The sequence below is a fragment of the Danio rerio genome, chromosome 3, assembly GCF_052040795.2.
Source record: "Danio rerio strain M-AB ecotype USA chromosome 3, GRCz13ab, whole genome shotgun sequence".
Lineage (NCBI taxonomy): Eukaryota > Metazoa > Chordata > Actinopteri > Cypriniformes > Danionidae > Danio > Danio rerio.
This window is the reverse complement of record NC_141023.1, coordinates 43,053,117-43,075,367: the sequence shown is the minus strand read 5'-3', so window position 1 is coordinate 43,075,367 and position 22,251 is coordinate 43,053,117. Positions and strand designations below refer to the sequence as shown.

The window sequence follows — 22,251 nt, the reverse complement described above, 5'->3', positions numbered from 1 at the left end:
CATTTTTTTTCTTCTTTCCCCGAGTTTCGACTTTGCTCAACTTAGAGAAGGCCACTTTCAGCATTCGTGCAGAACAGGTAGGAAACAGGTTTGGCGCATTCATAATTTATTCCCCATTAATTCTCGGCGCTCAATCAGAGGGCTTACGCGCAAACCCGTCGAGTTGTCTTGACAGTCTCGATATCTAATTACTGCTGCTCCTCATATCCTCCAAGTGCGGTGGAAATACGTTTTAATTGATATTGAGATGTTTATGCCCTCAGAAAGTAATTAAGATTTTCAATTAATCCTGTCTAATTTCTGGACATCTTGCCTGTGTGTCCTTGAGCATCCGCCGATGAATTCCCCAAACCTTTGCGGAAAAGAAAGAACTTCAATTACGCCGCATTGAATCGCAGCCCTGTAAATGACCTCATCTGAGGCTACATCAACATTTAAATTAAAGCCAATGCAAACTCAATTAAATAAAAATCAAGGTGGCACAATCACCCACAACCAATGGGTCACCAGAGATGCTGCTCATCCTGCCTTATTACGCCAGCTACAGTTCTGCCGGCACAATAAAAAAAGCCTGCAGCGCGAGGACTCTGCCTTATGAAGGTGTGAGCGAGATGCCGAGTTAGGCATTAAGACCAGAGGCTCTTAAGTAATCAATACCACAGTTCCATAAGAATCAATTAAACAGCCCACTCACAGAAAGTTCAGCTTCCACTGGGCTGGGAGAAATAATGAGTGCTCTGACCTCTCTTCTCCCACCTTGCTCTCATTCAGTTACCGCTTTTATTTGTTCAGAAACAGTGTAGCAGGGAAAATCTAGGGAAACCGCTTTGTCTCCTGCTACTTGTGTAGCTGTACAGTGTTTCTGACTTGTTCAAATGTTTCTTTGTGGCGTCCATGTATCATCTCTTCCGGTAAGTCTATTCAATCCAGGAGCTCCTAAGTTCCCTGTAAAAATATATGAGCGCAATACCTCTATTGGCGTAGGAAGAAAACAGAACAATTACCTCTGCATGGCTTGGAATCACCTGCCCATCTAGGCCACAAAAAACGCCTGCATTAGGGATTAGGGTGACATAATCTTAGCAATGGCTCGAGAGTGGGGGGCTGAATAGGTTTCAACCCTCTATGCCACGCCGAGATAACATTTGTCACAGGGGTGCCCTGGCTTTCCCATTCATAGATTAGCGGACTGCCTCTTTTCAGCATGCGAAATAGCCCTGGCACTGCGGCGTGTTTATTTCCAAAAGCTAGCCTCCCCCTGGGACGGTGGAAACATCTCGTCTTTCTTCCGTCGGACTTCTTTGAGCAGGGTGGAGCGCCTCCCCTTTGTCTGGTAAGCGGAAACAGGACTTGGACACAAACGGCAGGCTGACTCTGTGGCCTAACCAAGTGAGCGCTAAGATCCAGTTAAGACCTTCCCATCAGCTTACATGGCTGTACGACTGCTGATTCCGAGTGGAAGGAGCCCTTGATATTGTGACAACACTAATTTATCAATTTTAATCCTCTAAAATGGCTTCATAAGAAATATGCTTTCACAAAAAAGTCACCCCACAGCCGAGGATCAAAGAGAGCGGCGTGGATTGCTTACTTAAACTCATTTTCTTGGTGGGAGTGCGAGTGTGTTAACGCTCTTATTTTCAATTGTCCTCATACTAAACGGCGGCGTGTGTCATCAAGGCCCCTTTCAGTGAGCTTTAATCAGACAGAGCAACTCCACACTTCTGATTTAAAGAGATTCTGCGCATCTCCAAAGGGCAAGAGTGTAAATGAGATGTGACATTTTATTTGTGCTGTGCTGTTCGGTAAATAAATAAATATCAGTTCGTGACAGACAGAGGCTTCCTGGCACAATCTCACTACATTGCACTCTCTGGTTAACTGTCACACCATTAAATTGTCTCTTTCTCTGACATGCTGCCCTTCTGATTGGTTACCAGATGTAAAGTGAGGGAGCACTTGCCAAACAGTTTCCGAAAGCATGAAATTGACATTGTGAATCACATGTGACACCCAGGCTTCTCTGGCTTGTAATTGATCTGCATTGAGAAGATGGTGAGAAACACGAAGTGGAAAGAGATGATGCGAGCATTACAGCCTGCATGGGAGTCTCTTCTCTCCTTTTTTTGTCTGGTTGGCTCTGATTTCATCTTCAATTTTACCTGTAGTGTGGAGAACTCAGCGGGGCCTGAGCTATCTTTCGTTAGTGAGACTGTAGTTATTACTCTTTCATGTGAAGGATCTATCCATTCATCCTAATTAAATTGAGCTTTTTAATCTGGTTCTTTTAATCCCGAGTCTTCTGCGTAGGGACCTGGGTGATGGGATTTTGAAAGGCACTACTCCTGATCCACAGAAGCATTCTTATCTCTCATTTGCCTCTGAAATACAACTTGAGGTTTGTGCACTTAAGAGCACCACAATTAGATCTTTGAGCCCGGTGCCTTTGGGTAGGGATGAATTGAAAAGCTAGCCAAACCCGGAGCAGAGCTGAGAATTCATGGCTCATTTTGATTATTTTTCTTATATTCTTTATTTTAGATAATTGGGTTAAAAATTCACGTGGGTTTCGTAATCAATTTGATAAAAAAAAAATAATACAAATAAACATGGCCAAATAAGATTTTTCATTTAAAAAACAGATTATTTCTTTTTTTGTGAGGCATGTGATTAGATTAGGGCATTATTATTATTACCATCAAAGTCAAATTGGATTTATAGATCCAATTTGGATTTAATAGAAAGACTTTAGATATTATTTTTCTATGATTTCCCCATCTTGTTCATCTCTCGATTAGACAGAGATGTGCTCAAAAGTTTAGTAGGGCATGAAAGAAGCCAGCAAACACAATAACTGTCAACCACCTGTCTTATGGCTCTACAGAGGGAACTCGTGCAGTTTTCTCTTTAAGATCGTGATCAGGACCACACTAGATAAGGCTTGTTCTAGCTGGGTATCCAGAGATAGAGGTCTTACCTGGGAGTCATTTTCAGCATGATCGCCCTTATCTAAGCTGAGCTCTCTCAGTCACTCATAGTCTCTGTTTAACCGTGGCCCTCACTTTACCACGCCAGCCAAAGATGCTTGTTTGCGAGGGATTATGGTCTTTCGGCTGCTGTTGCACAAACTATGCATGATGCCATTGTTGTATGAAAAAAGTAACCTTTTGCAATCACCCTAATCAACAGAGCCAAACGCCAAAGCATATTAGCACATGCAAACCTGTGCAAACCAGGGAAAGTGGCCATGCGAGAGGATTGGGAAAATACGTTTGAGGTCAAATCGTATGTTTTTATGCAAACGTATGCCATGGGAGAGGGAAAGAGGGGGGGGGAAATAAATTGATAGGACGAAATGATAGCCTTGAGAGTTCTGTTGCTAGGATGGCTCTGGAAATGAAAGGAACAATGAATCTTTTAGGCAATTACCTCATTAGATTGAGAGCAGAGCTCTATAATTTATCGGGCTGTCGAGATTAAAGTAATCCACAAAGCAGAAACTCAAGAGCTGATCTTATAATGGATATTTTAATCATGTCCCTCAAAAAATGTGGAGCCTATTAACTTCCAATTTCAATTTATAAATAAAGAAATGATTCTGCACCTTTTTCGAAATTACCAACGCATCCCACAAGATATCATAGCGGCGCTTTGAATACATTGTCAGAGGAGCATTTTGAATCATATTCATGACATTTACCCAGTAAACAATTGCAAAAAGAGCCAGGCAGGGGCAAAATTTTTCACTGTTACACAGTACCATGCAACAAATCAAAGGATATTTAAAGAAGTCAATGTTTTTTCTCTTTAGAAATGATTTTATTAGCATAGCCTAGAAATGGAAAGGCACTTCATGGGACACAATAAGGTTAAAAGTCTGCCGAGAATCGTTACTATGGTAACGATACAAGTTTATCAAGTGTATTTACAACCTGCTCTCCAGAGAGGGGCATTAATGTAGGACTGAGTCCCCAAATGCAAAACTGAAGACATACGAGCTCTAATCTATGCCACAAGCTTCCTGCCATCAAACACGCAATTAAACGGACACGCTCACAGCGGTGGGGCAAAACAATTCTTAACTGAGCAGGAACGGACCAGTCTCCGCCAATCGCCCCCTTCGCCATCAGGCCTGATTCAGCTTTTCACAACAGCCAATACTGTGCATCTAATCCATGGGTTTGAATTGAGGCACATTACCAACTCAAATAGCCTGAATTAGCGAGTCTACGTTCACCCAAACAGTCAAAGGAGAGGAAAACAAACAGCAGCAGGGTGGGAATAGACTTTGCTTGGCCCCTCGGTGACTCTCTTCAGGGGCTCTCAGAGGAGACGCTCTCTATAGTTACCAGACTGCTGCAGGGACATCTGAACCGCACTAGGGACACTTTCAATATAGCAACATTAAAAAAAAAAAAAAAAATACCAAGTCTGAGTCTTGACAACAAACACAAAAATGTCGCACTTGGATGAAAAATCCAGCCTAATTGCCTCGCTTGATCTAACGCCCTTTCATCCGAATTAATAGTCATTTACATCCCTTTTAAAATAGGCAAGAAATATGCTTTTAATTGTGACATTTCCATTTTTTGAGCTGTTGTGAAGCACAAATAAGAAGCACTAAGCAGCTCTTGGCTGTTCGCAGGTACAAATGTGACATCACCCAGATAACGTTCTCCTCAATGAGCGCAAAAAGCCTTGGAAAGCCCTTTATCTTCAACTAAGGATAGTTTTCATCCCGGCAAGTAATTCATCTTTAACCCTCTACTGAGAAAAGAAAGGTTTTAAGCTGACAAAAAAATAAAGCCTGCAGAGGATATGAGCGTGTTGGCTGGGAGATGAGGGAGGGGGGGTTGTATTGGTCAGTGCTGTGACTGGAGCGATTGGGTCCTTAAAAGGCTATTGTGAATTTATATTGGAGAGAATAGCCATATTATCATCTCGTTGCTCGAAGTCAAAGTCATATCCGATGATGATTGGCTTGCTGGAATGTTCTGATGGAAAGGTAGAGCCCCATCGCATCCCCATCTCCATCTCACGTCGCATTGGCATATGCGGCTCACTGAACCCTAGTTTTGGCCAAAATTGAAGAGCTTACACAGAGGAAAATAAATAGATGGTTGAATAGCAATCGCCCGTGCCCCTGCACCTTTTATCAGTGGGAATCTAACAGCCGTGCTGTTTCAGAATTTCAGTTTAGCTTCCGATTAAGGTATGTCCCGGCATTTTATTCCCTACATCTCTATGCTTCACAGCTCCCAAAGACTTGTGGGTAACTGCCTATTATCCAACAGTTCCACTCCACTGACCCTGCCAATAAAACTTTTCATATCCCAATAAATGAACTCGATTGCGGCGTTCTAAACATTTACACTGCGCTAACAGATCATCTCCAGACCTTGGAATTGGCTAAATTCCCTTTTCCTGATGAATATATAGAAGGAGATTAGAGATATGATAGCTTTTCAGATTGCTGCACCCAGAGAAATTAGTTTAGCGAGCGTTTACAGAGGCTAAATTGGAACCATTAAATAGCGGATTGAATTGATGGCACATTCATTGTCTCTCCATCGGTATCACTGTAAAATCAATTAGCCGTCACTTTTCCATTCCCAATAAAGTATGATTGTCAGCCACGGATGGCTACAGAAAGCCTGACAGCCACTCGGAGCGAAACAGCCATTGCAAAACAAATTTGCGCGCTGGGCGACTGCTACTAAATGTGACCTGTAATTGTGTGGGGAAGCGCGCTAGTCTTCATCAAAAAGCCAAATGTGCATGCTATGGATTATTAGTCAGAAATACCGCTCTGGCCATCTGGAGAGGAGCTCATGAATTCTTTAAAGTGTTGCACTGCTCAGACAAGTCCAAAAAAATGTTTATTGATTTTTTCTTAATAGTTGCGCTTCAATGTGTACACATATGGTGACGGCTGCGTTTAATGATCACCACAAAGGTATGAATTATGCAGCAGGGTCCCTTTTTAGAAATGTATATAAGGACAGTTATCAAAGCACGAATGTTCACCACTGTTTTATAGTTAATCATCTCCTCGGAGAACTATAAATTACATGTAACCATGGAAATGCTGTGTACTAAATGCATAATGTTGAAACAGTACTGGAATCGCAGTTATGTGGGCGAGTAAAGAAATCCTGGGCAAATATCAAGGCTTTGAACAACATAATATGTAGGATTCAAGATCATTCTGCATGAGCAGTCTCAACAGCGACAATATAAAACAGCACCCAACATATGTTTCTTTTGGATATTTAAACCCCAAAGAAATAGATGATTTATTAAAAGATGAATTAATGTAATTAATAATGAATTAGGTAAAAAATAAGAAGCCATGTGCAAATTATCTTGAAGATTTATGGTTATGCGTTCAAGTAAAATGATTTTTTTTTATTTAAACTCTACTGATGACATTTGATCCAACTTTTTAAAAGTCTTCATTTCAGTTTTGTTATAAAAAAATTAAAAAGTTGCCATGTTTTTAGACATGCTTATATTCCTTTTTAAACAACTTTAACTTTAAGAGTTTTAATATTTTTACATTTAATAGTTAAAAACAATATTTGTAAAAAAAAACAAACAAACAAACAAAAAAACAAGGTTTAAATCATAATAAGTGAAAATATTTGTTTTCAGGTTCTGAACTAAACGACTATACTTAAATTTGCAGGAAGACTCATTCTCAGATGTTCATGAAGGAATTAAGTTCACTTATTTCTTTTTACTAACCCAGGCTCATTACGATTTTGTACCCCAATATATGTCTCTGGAGAGTGCAAAATGTGTCCCAAGAGGTAAATTTGTTTGTTTTTGCGAATCCACCAGAGGTCGCTGTGTATAAAATTTGTTAAAATAAATTCAAGCCTGCTGTTCTTATGTAAATCCTCCAGAGGTCGCTGTTGACTAACTCACTGACTGACTAAAGGATCGATCCCCCCATCTTCCCCAATCCCTAAACCCAACCGATAGTGTTTTAAAAAGCACTGATTGACCTGCCCACCCTCTTCCCTAAACCCAACTGCAGTGTTTTGAAAAGCAATGCAGAAAAAGAAAAATGCCCTGATTTTTACCATTTTTCATATTGTACCAAATTCTCACAGTTATTTACTTTTTTTAGTTTTTTTTTTTTGGCTTCTGTTTTTGTCTTACCTGCTTTCTGAAACCGTTCTATCGATGTACGTGTCGAGCTACCGGGCAAACTGGTAACAGCAGAAAAGCCATCCATATGGAGGTATGCGGTCAGCTGGTTAGCGAAAAAAGGAATGGCATCAAATCGCCTCGTAGCGTTCGCTTGAAAGACAAAATGCAGCCATTCAAAGCTCTGGCAACATAATTTGCGAACTCCAAAAATGTATATAGGGCTATGTTTTCAGAATGAGCCTATGTTGTTTTTTTTTATAAAGTTAGGTGGATTGAACAGGAAAAATTCAATTGTCCCCAAAAAAATAAGACTTGTGTTGTTTTTAGCTTATTTTAAATAAACATTTAAACAAACAGCAAACATAATTTTATAAGTTATATAACTTAATAACAGACAAACTTGCGTTTCCAGTCTTCCACATTTGCATGTATATAAATGGAGATCCATGAGGTGATCATGGCTTAACACTGGGCTTTTCTGAGTAATTACAACTGAGAAATTCTGAAATAAATTAAATTTTGCAATAGTTAGCTTAAAAATTATTTTAGAGTTCATAACATTTTTTTTAAATTGGAATATTTATATATTGCAAGTCCATATTTTTATTACCGGTATATTTTATCTATTCCAAACCACGTAAATCTTAATAACTACTATTTGTGTTGTATATACATGTTTTATTGGTATAATAGTTAAACGATTTTTACATTAAGTAGTTCTAAAAACAAAATTTGGTAATAAATAAATGAATATTTAATGATTATTAAAAGCAACTAAATGTATATGAATGTGCAGAAAGAAATGTTCTCAGATGTGTTAAAAATCAAAAAAAAAAAAAAAAAAAGTCATCAGTTCATCAGAATAAACAGCAAAAATCAGTCCAAGGTACTCGTAAAATGTGGGAAAAATTAAAAAAGCCTATATTCACATTGCTAATCCTTAAAGACATTTGTGTTCAGGCAAAGAACTTCTTTGCCAAAAGGCAAACATTTTTCAAAGTTTTTTTTTTTTTTACCTCATTTTAAATAAATATTTGAACAAACAGCATAGAAAATTTAATAACTTAACCCACAAACATGCATTTTTTCAAATTCACATGCATATGAATAGAAGTCTATGGGGTGATCCTGACAACACTTTTTTACTGAGGAAATACAAGTGAGAAATTCTGAGTTAAATAAAATTTTGCATTAGTTAACTCAAAAATTATATATTTTAGAATTCACAAAATCTTATTTAAATGTGCCTTTTCAAAACCAGTGCAAGTGCTATGGGTATATAATAGTTTAAGGATTTTTACATTTAATAGTTATAAAAACAATATTTGGTAAAATAAAAAAAAGGATTTAAATCACAATAAGTAAAAAATATTTGTAATTTAGACTAGTCTAATTCAGATGTTCATGTTTTGAACAAAATGACAATACTTGAATTAAGAGGAAGAAATGTTTTCAGATCTTTACAAAAAAATAAAAAATACTAAAAAAAAACATTTTACTCAAACCCTTACCTATATAAATTAAAACTTAAATCAAGTGGTCTCATTATTATTATTATTATCATTATTATTATTATTATTATTATTATTATTATTATTATTATTATCATTATTATTATCATTTTATAGCAGTATATTGTTGTTGATAATTCTGAGGATTTCACTATAAAGTTTTTAAAAGCATTAAAGTAATTAAACCAGAATACAAAACTTCCATCAATGCACTGAGGGCAAAGAAACATTTTAGCACATAACATTTATTTCCTCAGGCATTTTTTTAATCCGTTTTATCCTAATCTTTCACTCCATCGTCTGTCTTTGGGTAATATCATGAGCGTATCAGTATCTGAGAGACAGATTCAGTCTGGTCAGCTGTCTGTATCAGACACAAATCAAACTGCATTATGCTTGTCAATTTGCCAAAGGCGTTACTGGATGTCCTCAGAGATCAAGCCTCTCATTTCGCCTTCTAATAAAATCAAATGGGAATCCTGCCGTCCCTTTCCTTTGTGCGCCGGATGCTATTATCTTTGCATTGAATGAGGTTTGTTACCAGATTGTTGAGCCTAATGCCACTATTTCTGTAAGCAACACATTAGGATGTGCCAATGCCGTGAGTGGCTACAGTATCACATATGTTGTGAAATTTTGAAGGGGGAGACACGCATTTCATTAACTAGCCCATAACAGATGAAGACCTAGGGAGGACCGAGGCATCCAACACCAGCAACACACAGTCTGGATGAAGGAGGAGGCTATTAATTGGGGTTAATAAAACATTTGTGTAAAGAGTTGCCAGGACACAGACTGGAGTGCCGCATGTCTGGCCACACACTCAGACAAGCCACTAATCCACCCCTAATTGATGGTCTTAAATTATGTATTTAAGAATATCATAAACCAATTTTATAAAGTTTGCAGAAATGCATGCATTGTGTTTATTTAAGGAAAATCAAAGGATAGAATGACTAAGGTAACACACTTCATGATAGCTTTGTAGTACTGTAAAATCTAGCCAATGGCTTAACTCAGATTTTAGTTCATTTTTAAGTTTAAGTTGTTTTTTGTTGTGTATATCAGTATAAATAGTTACATATCATTATCTTTGCTTTTTTTTTTGTTTTTTAACAAAAAAAAAAAACAAAAAAAAAAAAAAAAATATATATATATATTATAAAAAAGAGAAAAAATAAATAATTATAATAATAAAAGAGAAAAAGAAAAATGGAAACAAGAGTAATAAGTGTACAGAAAATTACAACCAACTATCACAATCAAATGTTTAGATACATTGTCAATGTAGAAAGTAAATATTTACAATTAAACAGTTTAGAAAAGTATTAGATAAAACAAACAAATTAATTTACTACAAAATAAATTAAAAAGGTAAGAAGAGTGCATCTATTAAATGCAAGGCAATACCTTAAGAGAGTTAAAGTAAGTAAAACATTGCCACTTTTTAAAGAAATTAGTTAGAAAGAGCATCTAACCTCATCCAACTTTAGAATATGCATGGTATCTACAAGCTTATTTGATTTCCAGTGAATTAGAATACGACGCCAGGCTAATAGTGAGGTAAAGGCCAAAACAGTTTGTTTTGCAAGTTGTTTAGAATAAAATTGGGAATAAATCTTTGGAACCCCGAAAATGGCAACTTGAGGGGATGGGTCTATATTTACCTGCAACACCTTGGACATAATTGTAAAATAATTAATCCAAAATATCTGTAACAGAGGGCACATAAAGAATATATGACTCAAATTACACCTTGGCGCATGACATCTGTCACATCTGTCATCGATATTGGGAAAAATTTCAGATAACCTGGTTTTTAAGAAATGTACTCTATGAAAGACTTTAAATTGTATCAGATAAAGGCGAGCGTAAATTGTACTACAACGTATTCTTTGCATCGCACCAAGCCACCCTTCTTCCTCAAAACATATTCCAAATTCATTTTCCCAAGATTTTTGATTTTAGTAAGAGAACAATCATCCAAGCTTAAAATGCACCTATAGATTTAAAAAATTTGTGATTTGTGTTGCGGGTTTAGTTGCAGTAACTCTTCCCATACCTGTAGCTTAGGCACAGATGGATAACCAGAGAACAGGGTAGCAGAGCAGTTTAATTTTAACTGTTTAGGCATTTTTGTTTGAAAACTAGGGTTGGGTATCGTTTGGGGTTATTTCGATACTGGTTCTAAATCGATAGTTTTAAAACGGTACCGGTGCCAAAACAGTGTCTGAACTGATACTTTTGAGCCACAATATTACGGTGGATGACTCTAGAAAAATCCATTATCTGACAAAATCTTTAAAAAAAAATTTAATAGACCTATATATTTAAAGTTTAAAGTAAACACCAATACATATTTTATATATTCGAATTACATGAATATATTTCCTTTTATCATTTGTTGATTAGCATGAATTTAATTTATTTTCATCGTTTGCTACTGCCGTCCACATTTTGCTAGCTAGAAATGTCATTACGCAAATACATATTACAGCTTACAGCAACATACAAAATAACTATAATTATTTAAATGACCTAAAAATTATGATATAAGGGAAGCCAGCGGACATGCCCCAGCCATTGAAAACAAAGAGTCCTGCTGATTTTTAAAGTTTTTGATGACTTATTTTAGTTTCTTGGCTTTATGATGTGACACTGAAATAAACGAGCGATTGCTCCATATTTAGAATTTCAGTCGAAAGAGGTCATTTCATTCACACGATGCGAATTTACAGGCCAAAGTTCACCAAGCTTGAACCTTGGAAAGCAGTAATATATGCAAAACTTGTCACACAAACTTGTATTTCCGGTCTGGTGCATTAGCATGTGTATGGATAAAAGTCTAATCTTAACACTTGGCTTTTTAAATGTATTTAATGAATAAATACAACTGATAAATTTAAAGTTGAAGTAAATTAGTTAACTCAAATATTTTAGAATACACAATATCTAATTTCTTAGTGGAATATTTATCCACTGTAAGTTGAAATTATTATCATATTTGTTCCCCAAAGACATTTGACCTACAGTATTCCAAACCACGTTAAACTTAATAACCACTATTCTTTTTGTATATAAACATGTCTCTTCAAAAGCAGTACAAGTTCCATGGGTTGAGATTATATGGGTCAAAATAATACTTTTTCCTTTATATCAAAAATCATTAGAATATTAAGTTATATTATATTAAAGACCATGCTCCAACAATACATTTTATAAATATATCACATAAATCATATTGTATTAATATATCACAACTTATGTGAATGTGATTTGCTGAGAACTTCATTAAACAACTTTAAAGAAGATTTTTGTTAGGATTTAGTTTTGTTTTTAACCAACAGATTTAATTCCAGATTTTCAAGCAGTTGTATCTCTGGCAAATATTAGGTTTACATTAATGGAAAGCTTTTTTATTCAGGTGATACATTAATCTCAAAATGCTTTTTATAGGTATAATGCACAATAAACACATTTAACTATATAGTCAGCATTGCACAATAGAAATTGCCAAATTAAAGTGTGCATTTGATCTTGATTCAAACTTTGTAAAATCTAAATTAAATGAAAGCATACAAGACCTTACAATTTGGTTTGAAATCACCTCGATCACTATAAAGCAACATATCCAGTGTTTTATGGCCTACTCTCGACCACAGACACATCTGCACACAACCCCTAAAACTCTAACATAATGGAAATCCCTTTCAAACTACCTTTATTATTCTTGCGCGTTTATTAATCTTGTGCAATACCACATTTAATAACACTTAATTTAGATGATTTCTCTTTTAATATCATCTGAAGCTCAGCATGCTGGAAACTAGAAATTTGCTGGAACTCAAAATTTCATTTTGACTTCTGCTTAGTATAATCAGTTACCGAGCTAACATAACTGCTTTCTGTTAATTGCAATGAACTTTTAGTCATATTTCAGTGAAATTAACTTGTTTCATTAAGTACTTTTCACTGTAAGTTTTTGTAGTTTGATAATGACTACTGGATCAGACTTTTATCCCTGAGCAAAGCTTCATTTCTTCATTTTAACACACACTGGGAGTACTAACTAATACGACTAAACAAAGATAATTATAAAAATATATATCATTATTACATATAATTATTTCAGATTATTTATATTTGTTTGGACCCTGCTCATAATATTAATAAAAAAAAATCATGTAAATAGTAATAACAAGAAAGAGACCTCCGTGCAAAAACACAATGCCAAAAAATATGATGTGTTGTTTTATAAAAGACCATAAAATGATTTGCATACGTACACACACACACACACACTGGCCATTTGATTAGGTACACCTGTCTAACTGCTTGTTAACGCAATATTCTAATCTGCCAATCCCATGGCAGCAACTCAATGCATTTAGGAATGTAAACATGGCCAAGACAATCTGCTGTAGCTTAAACCAAGCATGGGGAAAACAGGTGATTTAAGTGACTTTGGACGTGGTCTGGTTGTTGATGCCAGACGGGCTGGTCTGAGTATTTCAGAAACTGCTGATCTACTGGGATTTTTTACACACAACCATCTCTAGGGTTTGCAGAGAATGGTCCGAAAAAGAGAAAATATCCAGTGAGTGGCAGTTCTGTGGGCACAAATACCTTGTTGATGCCAGACGTCAGAGGAGAATGGCCAGACTTTTTCGAACTGATAGAAAGGCAACAGTAACTCAAATAACCACTCATTAACCGAGGTATGCAGAAGAGCATCACTGAATGCACAACACGTCAAACCATGAGGCGGATGGGCTACAGAAGACCACACTGGGTGCCAATCCTGTCAGATAAGAACAGGATACTGAAGCTACATTCACACAGGCTCACCAAAATTGGACAATAGAAGATTGGAAAGACATTGATGAGTCTCAATTTCAACTGCAACATTCGGATAGTAAGATTAGAATTTGGTGTCAACAACATGAAAGCATGGACCCCATCCTGCCTTGTATCAACAGTTCAGTGGTGGTGGTGGTGGTGTAATGAGGATATTTTTGTGGCACACTTTGGGCCTATTAGTACCAATTGAGCATCGTATCAACACCACAGCCTACCTAAGTATTGTTGCTGACCATGTCCATTCCTTTATGACCACAGTGCACCCATCTTTTGATGGCTGCTTCCAGGAGGATAACGCACCATGTCATAAAGCGGGAATCATCTCAGACTGGTTTGAACATGACAATGAGTTCACTGCACTCAAATGGCCTCCACAGTCACTATATCTCCATCCAATAGAGCAACTTTGGGATGTGGTGGAACAGGATATTCGCATCATGGATGTGCAACCGACAAATCAGCAGTAACTGCGAGATGCTATCATGTCAGTATGGATCAAAATCTCTGAGGAAGATTTTTGGTACCTTCTTGAATCTGTACCACAAAGGATTAAGGCTCTTCTGAAGGCAAAAGTGGGTCCAACCCAGTACTAGTACGGTATACCTTACTCTTTTACATTAATATTTTCTATAAAATGCTTCAAAATATTATATTTGTGCATATAAATTTGATTAGTCTGAAATTAGATTAATCTAATGTATATGTAATGTATAAATGAAATACTGAGCTAATGTAACAATTTTAGGTAATTGATTTCCAATAACAGTCCAGAAATGAGTAACCCTATATATATATATATATATATATATATATATATATATATATCAATTTATCACATTTATTTAAATGTATTATCTTTCTATTTCTGATGATGTTTTAGTATTTTAATTATATCTGTTTAATAAACCTGTTTTGTTCAAATGTTCAATAAGCAAAATTCACTTGAAAACCATCTGCATTTACTGGACTGATTTGGTTAAAGTAAAATATTCTATTCTTCCAAGAAAACGAAAAGAAAACAAAATATGGCCGAAATAAAAAAAGATTTTATGACAAGTTTAAAAGAAATGTTGTCATTTCTTCTACTTCTGACTAATATAATATAATATATTATAGGCGACGCAGTGGTGCAGTAGGTAGTGCTGTCGCCTCACAGCAAGAAGGTTGATGGGTTGCTGGTTTGATCCTCGGCTCAGTTGGCGTTTTTGTGTGGAGTTTGTATGTTCTCCCTGCCTTCGCGTGGGTTTCTTCCAGGTGCTCCGGTTTCCCCCACAGTCCAAAGACATGCACTATAGGTGAATTGGCTAGGCTACATTGTCCGTAGTGTATGAGTGTGTGTGGATGTTTCCCAGTGTTGGGTTGCGGCTGAAAGGGCATCCGCTGCGTAAAAATATGCTGGAAAAGTTGGCGGGTTATTTCGCTGTGGCGACCCCGGATTAATAAAGGGACTAAGCCGACAAGAAAATGAATGAATGAATAATATAATATAATATAATATAATATAATATAATATAATATAATATAATATAATATAATATAATATAATATAATATAATATAATATAATATAATATAATATAATTGCCAGCATTCACTGAAATTCTTCAAAAACGTCAACAGTGTTTGCATTACTTTCAAAGGAAATGCCATTGTTTTCACTGTCCAGCACAGCTTCTTTTTTTGGGCTTCAGGTTGCGAGTGAGATTGACATGGGGTCGGGGCAGCGGTCAGGTTGGCCATAGTTCGTGGGACATCCAGGCAGCGTGTCATTCTCGCGCCAGCTGAGGAAACCTTTAAAGTGACTGATGCGAGTGGAGGTGTGGAAGGTGAGAAGGTCTACAGGAGTGTTTTCTCATGAACCTGGCTGACCCGTGGCAGCACTTTCTGTGGCACGTCGAGTTGAAGGAGCGGGGTGGAAGCAGGGCCCACAGGTGCTGCACAGATGCCTTAGATGGGGACGAAAGGGAGAGGCTCCGGGACACTGAACCGACAGAAGCAGCAGCAGCTTCAGTCTGGAGGAGGCTCACGCTTCCCTCCTCTAAGAGAGACTCTCACATCTGCTTCTTCATTCTCCTGCAGTAATTACCTCTCACACCCACTGAGCAGACGACCCACACACATACATACACACACACATACAAATACACACAAATACACACACACACACACACACACACACACACACACACACACACACACACACACACACACACACACACACACGCACACACAGAGAGAGAGAGAGGGATTTCTGCTCTGGTAAAGAGGCTATATGGAAGAATTTGTATGTATTAATCACTCTTTTATTGCCAATTTGTGAACAGCTTGTACACAAACTTTAAACATTAGACCTTCCCTGACTTCCTAGTTGCTTATTTGAACATTGCTAATAAGGAATTTTCTCACAACTTTTTTTTTTTTTACATTGTGTTTAAATTTTGTACATTTCCAAATGATGGTTTTATTAAACTTTTGTAATACATTCTTAAAATAAAGTTTACAAAAGTGTTATTATTTTTTTCTCGATGAAGCAATGTAATCATTTTTGTTTCACTAAAGTACAGATTAGGGAAGCTACACTTTTAAAATCAAACATTTTTCTTAGTGTGAAGAAATTTTCATCATCTAAAAAACCTTTTTGCGCCATAAAGAATGTTTTGTGAAATATAAAGTCTTCATGGATTTAAACAACCTACAGGCTCATTATCGATACGTACCCCTGTATACATTTCTCAAAATTTATAAATACAGCCCAGGAGGTATGTTTTTTTGCAATTTTCATTTTCTTAAATCCACCAGAGGTCACTGTTTAGGCCTTTTCAGGTCTCAAATTTCTCTCGCGAGTGCCATTCATGCTTGCTGTTCTTGAAGAAATCCACCAGTCAACTGTCTGATTGACTGACTGACCGACTAAAAGACTGACCAACCGAACCGACAGTGTTTTCAAAAGAAATCCTCTAAAGGAAAAGCCCCCTGGGCCATTTGTGTTTTTCCACATTTTGAAATTTTACCACACTGTCATCCTGTTTACTTGTTTATTTTATTTTTTTGTATTTTGTTTTACCTGCACAAGGCTGTGGGCAGTGTCTTACCCCCTCATAGCATTCGTTTTAAAGACAAAATGCAGCCATACGTGGCTGCATAATTTGCGCTTTCCAGAAATATGTGCAAGGGTACGTTTTCACAATCAGCCTGTGTTGGATTTAAAGGTTGTTTATGGAACAACTGATGCCAATATTGAGTGTCGCATTAATAATCTCTGATATACATTTACAAAATGACAACAAAATGTAAAATAAAGAAATAAATGAATCATCTAACATGCTATTAGGATGTTATTTATGTTATTTGTATTTGCTAAAATTTGATATGCAAAAATAAGTATATGTCTCACTATTGCAAAAATAGGTCACACTTTACAATATGGTTTCAGTAATTAATGTATTTACTAACATAACCTAATAATGAACAGTAATGGTTCAGCATTTATTAGTTAAACATTTACTAATGCAATAATAATGTGCAAATTCATGTTTGTTTACATTAGTGAATGCACCTTCAGTTAACATGAACGAACTATGAACAACTTTATTTTCATTAACTAAAGTTACGTAACATAAACAAATGCTGTATTAAATGTATTGTTCATTGGTTGTTCATATTAGAAAATACATGATCTAACATTACTAATTACAACTCTATTGTGAAGTGTTATCTAAAAATAGAATATTGAAAATATTTTAAAACTTGTTCTTGTACCTTTAGAACCGTTTTTAGAATTCTTAGAATATAAAAATATAAATGCAATGTTAAGTGTGAAAAGGTTTGTTTGTAAGAAACATTCTTGTAAACTTTAATAACATTCTAATTACAAAAATAGGACTGCCGTTTACAGTTTTTAGAATATTAAAAATAAATGCTCAAAGCAAGTTTTATAAGGGACCTTTTACAGCAGCGATAATGATAGGCAGATGATAATATTTATTTAGTTTAACAACAAAACACAAAGAAATAGCGCTATACTGTCTAGCCTGCTTTACTAAGATGAAGTTGGTTTTCTTGGTTTATTTTTGAACAATGACAACCTATGACGCGCTTCTGAAATAGCATGCAAGTATGGCTTAGTAATAAATGTAATTCCTGCACGCCACCGGCCAACCACTAAGCATACAGTAGCCACATGGGCAGAGCTGAGCTGAGCACAAAATTCACACCAAGATTTGCATTTATTGGGATATAAATTGATATGGTAATATAAATTGGGATATTGGTAATCAGTTTTGAGATAAGAAGAGTTAACAGTTAGCCGTATCAAATCCGGTCAGATCCTAAGTAGAAAACTGAACTACACTGTTTCAATTTACTATGATCTTTTATGTGAAGCTGCTTTGACACAATCCAGACCGTAAAAGCGCTATAGAAATAAAGGTGAATTGAATTAAATCTTCAATTGTTAAAAATATACATTCAGGTTTTTAACAACCTTTGAACAACATATTCATTATTTGTTGCATTTTATTTACCACAATTAAAATACCAAACAATTATAACACCTAAATGTGTTACTTGGGAAAGCATTTAGCCTGATTTTGTTGCAAAGGGCTGGATGTCTAGATATTTATTACTATATAATTGACAATGAACTTTAAATCCTATTTTTAAATGAAATTATACCAAATTAAACAACAATAAATAAAAAAGTATTTTGCAAGATTATATTGACTAAAAAAGTGGCATTTAATCACATCTGTTTCTTGTACAGTATGTTATTTATACGAATGCAAGCAATAAAGGCTGATTTATACTTCTGAGTAAATGGCATGCTTTAGCCTTTGCAAAGTCACATAGCCCTCGCCGTGGCTGATGTGCACCTCTCCAAAAAATAAGTACATGTCACAACCACACATAGCGCAAGCCAGGGCCGGAGTGGGACTCCTTTTAAGCCCTGGAGTTTCAAGCCTTAGACCGGCCCACGTCAGTTCACGACTGACTATTAAAATAACGTAATTTCCAATTCAGTTTCTAATGACACTATCACGTCTTTTTCAAGAAATCAGCTGCTTTAGAACTTCAAAGGTTCAACAACCCTAACAGTATTATGTGTATTAACTATAAAAATGCACAAAAAAAAACAAAACAATTTTTTTAATTACTCAGGTGAGGTTCGAACATGGATTGGCGACGTTGTAACGCAACGTGCTGACCACTGGACCACAACGGTGCTGTAACGCTGGTGGTATTTATGGCTTAATCTTTTTTTCCTCTTTTTAGATTACTGTTCAGGTTATTTCAGATTTATTGATGTAGTTAATCATCCGATATTCTTTGAGCAGGTGTAATAATTATTAATATTAATTATTGGAATTCTTATATTTACTAGGGTGCCGCTGTTTGGGGTTGAATGATAGTTACATTATCATTAACCTGCAGGCTGCATTTTTCTCAAGGGGCTGCGAGAACACAAATAAAAAGAACGGAGCTGCGGCAAAATAATGAATACAAAGAGTGAGGCAATGGTCAATTAAATAAATGAAAAAAGTGTGACTGCTGAGAGTGCAAGCAGCTAGGGACACCGGCCCCCGCGGCCAAAAAACTGACCGGCCCACCGGGAATTCTCCCGGTCCTCCCGATTAGCCAATCCGGGCCTGGTGCAAGCTCTGTGATTCGTTGGCTTGGTAGCTGTGACCAATGTAGCCAGAACTGAGAGACGCGCGAATCTGTTGGAGCGAGTGTTTACAAGATTCAAGTGCCGTGGAGGAGCTCCAGATGGAAACTGTTGTTTTTTGTTTATCTTATGATTAAAGTTGTTGCATGTCAGCCGGTTCCCGACTCTAAATGAGTGCGTTTTAGCTACTTGTACAAGGTAGCTTTCAAAAACACCAGCGAGGAAACTCTACACAGAGGAACATAACATAACTGCCTGCTAGCATTTCGGAATTGTTATTGCAGTGCAACACAAACAGCATACAGAAGTATAAATGCACGGCTATGCACAAGGCAGGCACTGTGGGTCACGCTGATCACTCAAAATATAAACCGCCTTAAGTTGCATTCTGCAACTCACTTAATGGCCAGCAGTGTCACTAAAAACAATGTCATAGTATTTTTTTGTTTGTTTTTTTAAGCACAAGCAGCAGTTTGTCATCTGCCACTCTTTAAAGCATGATGGATTCTAAGTGGATTTCAATGTTTTTATCATTCATCATCTGGATTATTCTAAGAGTGATACTAACATTATTGTTCCTCTGTGTCATAAATTATATTAGTGATGTAGACTATGCATTCTTTTATGTATATTCAAATAGATTTATATTGATTTTGTATTGATACAGTTGTTGTCCTTGACGTGAACGGGCCTTAAAAATGCCAAACGTTATTAATTGGCATATTTACTTCAGACTGCTTTCTGAACGATGCCTCTTTACACTGCTCTTAAGTTCCATAATTACAGCACCTCACACTGCATCAGATACAGAGAGCAAGATAAAAAGCAGAGGAGCTGGTAATGGAAATCTGTTTGGAGAGGTGCGGATTCTAATATCTAATTTCCCCTAATAAACTATAACCGATTTAATCTCCACCTTATCAGGCCAAGATTTCAACACTTTCCTTTTTAATTGGCTATTTTGTAATCTCGATTCCCAGCGGAGCTGATGGTCTGTCTCTCCCTCCAGAGGGCTTGCATGAAATCGGTTTGAAACGGTGTGTCAATCTCATTCTGAAGTGACCATCTGGCCGGCATACAGGAGTCGGGGATGGCATGCCGAACCCTGGGGTCTCGGGGAGGCAATCAGCAGCAGCTTTACACAATGTGTTAATGCAAATTTATTAGAGATTTCCTATTGGCCGCTTTAATCTGCTTTGTGTTGTCTTGAGTCTTGGGCTAAGGATCTAACAGAGGACAGAACACATGGAGCATGCAAGACACACGCACACACCCAAACCAAGACCATAAGAGGACTCTGGGTATGTCAGCGCGCATGAGCTAATTTCTTTGGGGATGAATAAAACATTAAAAACAACAATAAGCTTGATCTGAACACTTGGCTCAGCGTTCGCAAACAATAAAACAGACCGGACATGTGGCGATGACCTACGCTGTTTTAAAACGAATACCTCATTCAAATCTACTCCATGAAGAATGGAAATAAACAACAACCGATAACTAATATTACACAAAAACAGCGTATAAAACAATTCAAAGTCCAAACCGGTTCGCTTAAAGACAAGCCGGCCGCATTACACAGTTTCAAGGTTATTTATCACAACAATAACAGTCCGGCGGTTGTGCGAAGGCTGCACTTGTTTGTGTTGTCTGTTTTTATTACGATAACTGTGAGCGCGAGTTTAATTTGCTCAATTTCGGATTCTATTGAGATGGCACTGTAATACTATCAGTCTCACTTCATTTCCAAGTAATTAAACATATGTGCAGGGCAGCGGTATTCTCAAAGTTACATTATCATATCTGTGCGAGACAGGAAGAGGGATTTGTGGAAGTATGGGCACTGAACAGGAGTTCTATGCAAACCTTTGATTTCATTTCAACTCGAAATGTTCCTTAACAAAAGAGGAGAAGTGAGAGATAAAGAAATGGAGAAAAATACATTCCCATTATTTTTAATTGGACAAGCACTTTCACTTGACACTGTGGAGAGAGCCTTTACGAGATAAGTTAAGTGAGTTGTTCCACAGAGACGGAAAAAATAACTATTTCTAATTCGGTTCAAAAGGCTAGGGCTTTAGAGTTTTTTCTTTTTATGGACGACAGGACAGAATCGCTGTAAACAATTGCCTTTCTCTGCCAGGGAACTTGTTCATTTGCGCTTTGGTATGCTCACGTGCATCTGCATTCGAGCTCCTTATTTAGCAGTAAGTTATTACATGAGGCCTCGGTCGCACCGATAAAGGTTGAAAAAGATCAAATAATCCTTATCGCTAAGCTGACCCCAGGAAACATTATGTCGAGATTGTGTGTAAGAAGCGCAGTATGACATTTATCAATACGAGAGACATTTTAAACGGCGTACAGTTACAATCTGGTCATCATCGCTGACTGACATCTGAGCAAATGTGTTCATTCTGTATCGGCTGAGAATAATGGGAAAAGCCCTTGCATTATTGCCAGCTCTTCCTGGAAGCTATAGAGCCTGTCATTAATCCCAACTGTCTGTAAAATTGAAGCAATAAAAACCACTCGCTGTACATCAAATATCTCAGCAGAGATGCTCCAGAAAAAATATAGATCCGCAGACAAATAAAGAGATTTATCCGTGATTGTTTCAGTTAAGATTCCTGGGCTCCCCGCGTTCCCTTTGTTGTACATGAGAGAGACATTACACCCATGGCAGCCCATGACCTCATTTGCCGAGAAGAAATTTAATTAACAAGGCAAACATTGTCTGTGACAATGCCTCTGCTGAGACTCCAGCAGATAGCAGCTACTGCCCAAACCGGCATCGTAACTGTGACAGGCGGCCTTAAAAAACACACACGTCCGCTCACACAAACACGGGTGGTATTAAAGTGCTGTGCAGTTTTTGAACGCCTGGGCCAATAAGAAAATAAACACGCTGCAATAATTGCTCCAGACCCTGCGCAGCAGTCGGCCGTCCACGCGCTCGTGAAAAAAAAAAGATGTGTTGAGTTTTGACTGCAGATGCCAGCTGAGCTGACAATATGCTCTTGGTTCTCAGCCACATAAAGAGAGGGTGGGACCCTTC

At 37.0% G+C, this 22,251-nt stretch overlaps 1 long non-coding RNA gene across 4 annotated transcripts in view; it reads right to left on the bottom strand.

The window, feature by feature from the left end:
• The window catches only part of LOC147845992 (uncharacterized), a 174,883-nt gene that overhangs the window by 13,971 nt on the left and 138,661 nt on the right, over positions 1 to 22,251 (bottom strand). For 2 of the 4 annotated variants that reach the window (XR_015481097.1, XR_015481098.1), the window contains one exon: positions 15,161 to 15,626. The exons of the other annotated variants lie outside the window; for them this stretch is intronic. This is a non-coding gene — a long non-coding RNA (uncharacterized LOC147845992). The remainder of the gene's footprint in view (positions 1 to 15,160; positions 15,627 to 22,251) is intronic. 4 annotated transcript variants of the gene reach the window in all.